This window comes from Sinocyclocheilus anshuiensis, unplaced genomic scaffold, assembly GCF_001515605.1.
Source record: "Sinocyclocheilus anshuiensis isolate Anshui unplaced genomic scaffold, SAMN03320099.WGS_v1.1 scaffold343, whole genome shotgun sequence".
Classification (NCBI taxonomy): Eukaryota; Metazoa; Chordata; class Actinopteri; order Cypriniformes; family Cyprinidae; genus Sinocyclocheilus; species Sinocyclocheilus anshuiensis.
Window position 1 is genome coordinate 20587 of NW_015549598.1, and position 6717 is coordinate 27303.

At 37.1% G+C, this 6717-nt stretch overlaps 1 pseudogene; it reads left to right on the forward strand.

Annotated features, from left to right (window-relative positions):
• Positions 1–4730: 4730 nt before the first annotated feature.
• On the forward strand, positions 4731–5804 carry LOC107658549 (trace amine-associated receptor 13c-like; annotated as a pseudogene).
• The last annotated feature ends 913 nt before the right edge of the window (positions 5805–6717 follow it).

The following is a 6717-nucleotide window of genomic DNA, read 5'->3' on the forward strand; positions in this document are numbered from 1 at the left end:
TATATATATATAAATCTAATAATAATAAAAATACATTTCCCTATCTTTAATAGGGGAAAAAATGAGAAGGGAGAGAAAATAAAAAGAAAGATAGACAGGAAATTGAGGAGCGAGAGGAAGAGGAAGAGGGGAAAAGAGAAATTGAGGGATATTGAATTATTTCAAACTGATGATGGGAGAAGACTATCCTAGGTCTTAGGGAGGCCCCTTCTAGGGCACTGGTGTATGACCTAGCCACGGCCTCTCCTTAATAGACCCTAGTACAGGATGTTCACAGTGCTCCTGAAGTCTGTGCCTCAGTCGGTTGACTTCTCAGAGCCTTGTTTGCCAGACCCAGTGGCAGTTCTTTGTACAAGTCTTTCCCTATTCAAGTCAAAAAAACATTATTTCAAGCCAAAAGGATAAGAGAGAGGAGGGGATCAAGGTAGGGGGAGAGAGTTAAGGAGAGAGAGACAGCGAGAGAGAGAGAGGAATCGATAGAGAGAACAGTGAAAGAGCAAGGGAGGGGAGATGGGACAAGAAAAAAAAAAGGAACAAGAAAGAAAGATTTTTTTTCTTTAAATTAACTAAAGATGAAATGGTAAATGAATAACATATACAGAAACAATGATAAGAACTATGATAACTGCAATGGTAACAATGGAGGTGTAGAAATTAAAACACATGGTAACTTAATGTAAATTAAATGTTAATAGGGATAGAGAAAATAAAAGGCTTAAATGATAGCATTCAAAGAGTTACATATCTACACATTGAAAGGGAGAAAGGAAAAGAAAAGATGAAAAAAAAATATACAAATTTTGATAATAGAAGTAATCGACATAAGCTGACAGGATATAAACAACATAAGTTATATAAAAGGACACAAAATTTTCCTCATAAGTTTCTCATGTTTTATGACAGAGACATAGACAAACCGGAATCAGTTCTCACTCAGATATTGAACAAAAGTAGACCAAGTTTGTTTGGAAGGATCAATGTTGTGTGCGAATGCCGTTAATTGCGCCAAGTTTAAATGTACTAATAATAATGTAAGCCACTGGTTTATTGAAAGATCTGTTCTGTCTTTCCAGTTAAGTAAGATGTGTTTCTTTGCTACTGTCAGTGAAATCAATAAAAATGGTTTAAACTGATTAGAAATCTGCAGTGTAGAAGTGTCTCCCAGTAAAGCTATTTTGGGACAAACTGGGATGCTGAATTCGAGGATATCTGAGAGTCTGCTCATGACCTTCGACCAAAATGATTGAACCAGTGGACACCGACAGAATGCATGGAAATAGTCGTCAATGGAGGCTGGACAGTGTGGACAGTTATTATTTTTAATATATCCCATGCGTTGCAGTTTGTATTTTGTGATATGAGTTCTATGAATTACTTTATATTGAATCATTTGAATTTTGGTATTGCAGGACATAGAATAAATGTTATTGCAAACTTCTTGCCAGTTGATAATTTGATCTGTACCCATATCCTTAGTCCATTGTTGAATTGGAGCAACTATGTCGGTTTCTGAAGATATTAAGAATGTATATATTTGTGATAATATTTTATTAGGTTTTAAAGATTCAATCGTTTGGTATATGTGAGAATTACAATTTCTCAGAGTACAGGAACCAATAGATTTTTGTATGACTTCTTTTAACTGTATGTATTGAAAGTAAGTTTGATTTGATAAATTGTATTTTGATTGAATATGCTCAAAGGTCATGAAAAGGCCCCCATTATATAAATGGCCCAGGGTAGTTACACCTCTCTGACTCCATGTGGAGAAATAAAAAGGTTTATTGTTAATTAAAAACGTTGGATTATGCCATATGGGTGTACTGGCTGAAGGTTTCACTCTACAGTGTAATAGGTCATGTAACTTCCACCAAGCATTCATGGTGGTATTAATAGTATTATTGTTGTAACCAGGGAGAGTTTTTATTGATTTGTCTATTAATGGTAAGAACTTTATATCTAATGACTGAACCAGATCGTTTTCAATATTTAACCAAGGGAGGTTAGGATTATGTATCCAATGGTAAATGTAAATTAGCTGTTGAGAGATGAAGTAAAGGTAAAAGTTAGGTGCCCCAAGTCCTCCCGACTTTTTTGATCTTTGTAGATTTGATAGTTTTATTCGGGCTTTTCTTTTTTCCAGTAATATTTAGTCATTATACTGTCTAAAGAGGAGAACCAGCCGGGAGGTGGAGTGACAGGGATCATGGAAAAAAGATAAGTTATTTTTGGAAGTATGTTCATTTTTACAGATGATATATGGCCGATTAGAGATAGAGGCAAATTGTTCCATCTTTCCAAGTTGTTTTGTATATCTTGTAATAATGGGGCATGATTAAGCTTAAATAGATCTTTTAGATTGGATGAAATATGGATCCCAAGGTATTTTATTATTTTGGTTGTACGCTTGAATGGATAACTCTCTAGTTCAGCATCCCAGTTCAATTTGGTAATAGGCAGAATCTCGGCTTTGGAGCAGTTAACTGAATATCCTGATGCTTTACTAAAGTCACTTATCAGACTATGGGCCGACAGAAGCGATGAAGATGGGTTTATAATATATAAAAGAATGGCATCCGCATACAGACTTATTTTATGATGGTAATGTTTTGATTGGATACCAGATATATTGTGTGATTGTCGTATTGCTGCTGCCAAGGGTTCAATAAAGATTGTAAAAAGTGGTGATAATGGGCAGCCTTGTCGGGTTCCTCTTTTTAAATTAAATTGTTTTGATAAAATGCCATTAGTTATAACAGATGCTGTTGGAGTATTATAGAGTGTTTTAATCCAGTTAATGATATATGATTTAAAGCCAAAATGACTGAGAGTGGTGAAAAGAAAGGGCCATTCTACCTTATCAAAGGCCTTTTCTGCATCTAAAGATACAATTATAAACGGTGGTTTGTTTGTATTGCATAAATTATTATAGAAATCAACTATATTTATTAATCTTCTAGTATTTTCTGAGGAGTGTCTCCCTTTTATAAAGCCCGTTTGATCTGGATGTATGAGGGTTGACATCACCGATTCTAGTCTACCTGCCAGTGCTTTACTGATGATTTTTAAATCTACATTAATTAGTGATATTGGACAGTAGTTGGGACACTGGGTGGGATCTTTGTTTGGCTTTGGAATGAGAGAAATGTAAGCAGTATTCATATGTTGAGGTATCTTTCCTGTTTCATAAATTTCACAAATAGAGTTGAAGAATATAGGTGAAAGCAATGACAAAAACTGTCTATAAAACTCTGCTGGAAAACCATCTGGACCGGGTGATTTATTATTTGGCATACGATTAAGTGCTTTGGTAAGTTCCTGAATGGATAAGAATTTTTCTGATTGCATTGGTGATACCTGAGGCAGGGAGACACCACTCAGAAAAGATTCTGTTTCTTTCAGTGATTCATTTTGGTCCGTAGAATAGAGTTTTGAATAATATAACCTAAATGATTCATTTATTTCAGATGGGTTTTGTGTTATATTGCCTGAATGATCCATTATCTATGTAATTATTGATTTCTCATTTTGATGCTTTAGTTGATTTGCCAAGAATTTGCCAGTTTTTTCTCCAAATTCAAATTGCTGTTGTCTGAGTTTAAGAAGTATTTGCTCTGTTTTTTTATTTAATATTTGATTTAATTCTTCTCTAGTTCTCAGGAGTTCTTTAGTGATTGAGTCTGTCAACCCTTGAGAGGCCAGGTGATCCAGTCGCTTCACCTCTTCCTGTAAAAATTTTTCTCTTGCTGACAGCTTTTTATTTTTATTTGAACAATATGAGATAATTTTACCTCTCATGATGCATTTGGCTGTTTCCCACAATGTACATGCAGATACCTGTGATTTTCTAATGATTCCGAAGGCATTGATTAGCCTGCTCAGGTGTGTTTGATTAGGGTTAGAGCTAAACTCTGCAGGAAAGTGGATCCCGTGGGCCAGATTTGAGGATCCCTGCGCTAAAGCGTTATGTAGATATAGCCTCACGTCCATTTTGGCATGCTCTTCGTCAAATTCGTTCATGCGTTCATCAAAATCAGACAAGCCTAAGCGAATAAGCCTAAGGCGAGTTTCGAAAAAGTAGGTTTTGAGAATAATTCAATAATTCATAATTCATAGAATTTAAATTTTGGTATGCATTTGACTTGGCATGAGCCAAGGAATCAGAAGAAAAAAAAGAATTTTGCTTCTAAACTTCACGCTTCAAAAGTTATTAGCATACACATGAGTGCAACTTTGAGCTGTTGGTGGCACTAGAGGGTTTGAGTTGGAGAGTCTAAACTTACTGTGGTTAATGTTAAAACCGTCCTCTGTGTGCCAAATTTCAAAACTTTCCTGCAAGTGGTTCTATGGCCTGCCACCTTTGGTGTTTGGCCCCTAAAAATCACAAAAGCTGTCAGAGCACTTTGTAATTTCATGTTACAATTTACAAATTAACTGTCTGTTCATGGTACCACAACTCTTGACTTCACTCAGTGTAATTTTTGCTGCACTACAACCTAAATAACCTAGAGAGTGAGAGGATTTTAAATAAATTATGAACAAATTATTGGACGCTCACAAGAATAACAGTTATTCTGATTTATAAGGTTTCAAAAAATTATTAACCCTTAGATTTTACAGTTATGTGTATCCATCATATCAAACGTTGGGAGAAGAAAATGGTTATATAATTATGCAGCATCAGAGAGGGTGGTAGATGGGTGGGCCAGTCTGAGTCAGACACCACATAAATGAAAGAATAGTATGGAGAGCAGAAAAACTCCCTAATAGGAGGAGACTCACTCATGGCCTATGAGACAGAGGATCACGAGATTCAATTCTGCTTTCCTGCCATCAACTCATCATGTATAAAGGGAAAACGCTCCAGGCATGAATACAATATCATCTATATGTTTGTATTATTGCTGTCAGCATGGACTGTGTTTCTGAACCTGCTGGTGATCATCTCCATCTCTCACTTCAAGAAGCTTCACACTCCAACCAACCTGATCATTCTCTCTCTGGCTGTGGCTGATATGCTTATTGGACTTATTGTGATACCCGTAGAGGGCATCAAGCAAATTGAAACATGTTGGTACTTTGGAGACACTTACTGTGGACTGTTTGTGATCATCGTTAGGTTGCTCCTTTCTACATCTCTTTGTAATTTAGTTTTAATCGCTGTAGATCGCTATATGGCTGTGTGTTACTCTTTACTGTACCCACAGAAAATAACCACAACTAAAACTTTAATAAGCATCTGTCTCTGCTGGTTTTGCTGTTCAGTTTACAATATTTGGTATGTAATTAGTAACGGATATTTTAAAACATCAGACAAAACACTGTGTTACGGCCAGTGTATTGTTTTGATTACTAATGCTTGGAAATTCATTGATTTGATCTTTTCCTTTTTATTTCCATGTACTGTGATCATCACTGCATATTTGAGGATATTTTATGTTGTGCAACGGCAAGTGAAAGTTATTAACTCTCAAATGATTGGTGTAAAATGTGTAATGGAAGTTTCAGTTTCAGTGAGGAGGAAATCTGAGAGCAAAGCTGCTCTGACATTAGGAATTATTGTGACAGCTTATCTACTTTGCTGGATTCCGTTCTACATCTGTTCTCTAACAAAAACCACAGCAATCTCTTCCACTACACTGACATTTCTAACATGGACCTTCCATATGAACTCAGGTCTGAATCCTATTGTCTATGCTTTATTTTACCGCTGGTTTAAAATATCAGTTAAACACATTCTAACTTTTAGAATATTTCAGCCAGCATCCTCTCTTATTGACATTTTTACAGATTATCATTCATGATTTACAGTGGGGATTTATTTTAGTTTTATTTTTTAACTGACAGGAATTTGAGCTCAGCTGAGTCAAGCAGCTCAAAGGGGGCCAGGGCCACAGAGAGATCCCAAGAGGGAACGAGGCACGATCTGGGAGGATTTAATCGCCTCGCGCCTCTCAGGAACCTGACGATCAGGTCGTGCTTCACCAAGGGTCTTCCATCCACTGCATCATGATGCACCGCAATGGCCGTTACATACACTTTCAAAGAGGAGGGGGACAGCCTCATCTCCAACTTTTCTTGCAGGACAAGAACAAAATGATAAACGCAACACTTTTGTTTTTGCCCCCATTTTTCATCAGCTGAACTCAAAGATCTAAGACTTTTTCTATGTACACAAAAGGCCTATTTCTCTCAAATATTGTTCACAAATCTGTCTAAATCTGTGTTAGTGAGCACTTCTCCTTTGCCGAGATAATCCATCCACCTCACAGGTGTGGCATATCAAGATGCTGATTAGACAGCATGATTATTGCACAGATGTGCCTTAGGCTGGCCACAATAAAAGGCCACTCTAAAATGTGCAGTTTTATCACACAGCACAATACCACAGATGTCGCAAGTTTTGAGGGAGCGTGCAATTGGCATGCTGACTGCAGGAATGTCCACCAGAGCTGTTGCCCGTGAATTGAATGTTCATTTCTCTACCATAAGCCATCTCCAAAGGCGTTTCAGAGAATTTGGCAGAACACACAACTGCAGACCACGTGTAACCACACCAGCATCTTCACCTCCAAGATCGTCTGAGACCAGCCACCAGCTGCTGCAACAATCGGTTTGCATAACCAAAACATTTCTGCACTAACTGTCAGAAACCGTCTCCGGGAAGCTCATCTGCATGCTTGTCGTCCTCATCGGGGTCTCGACCTGACTGCAGTT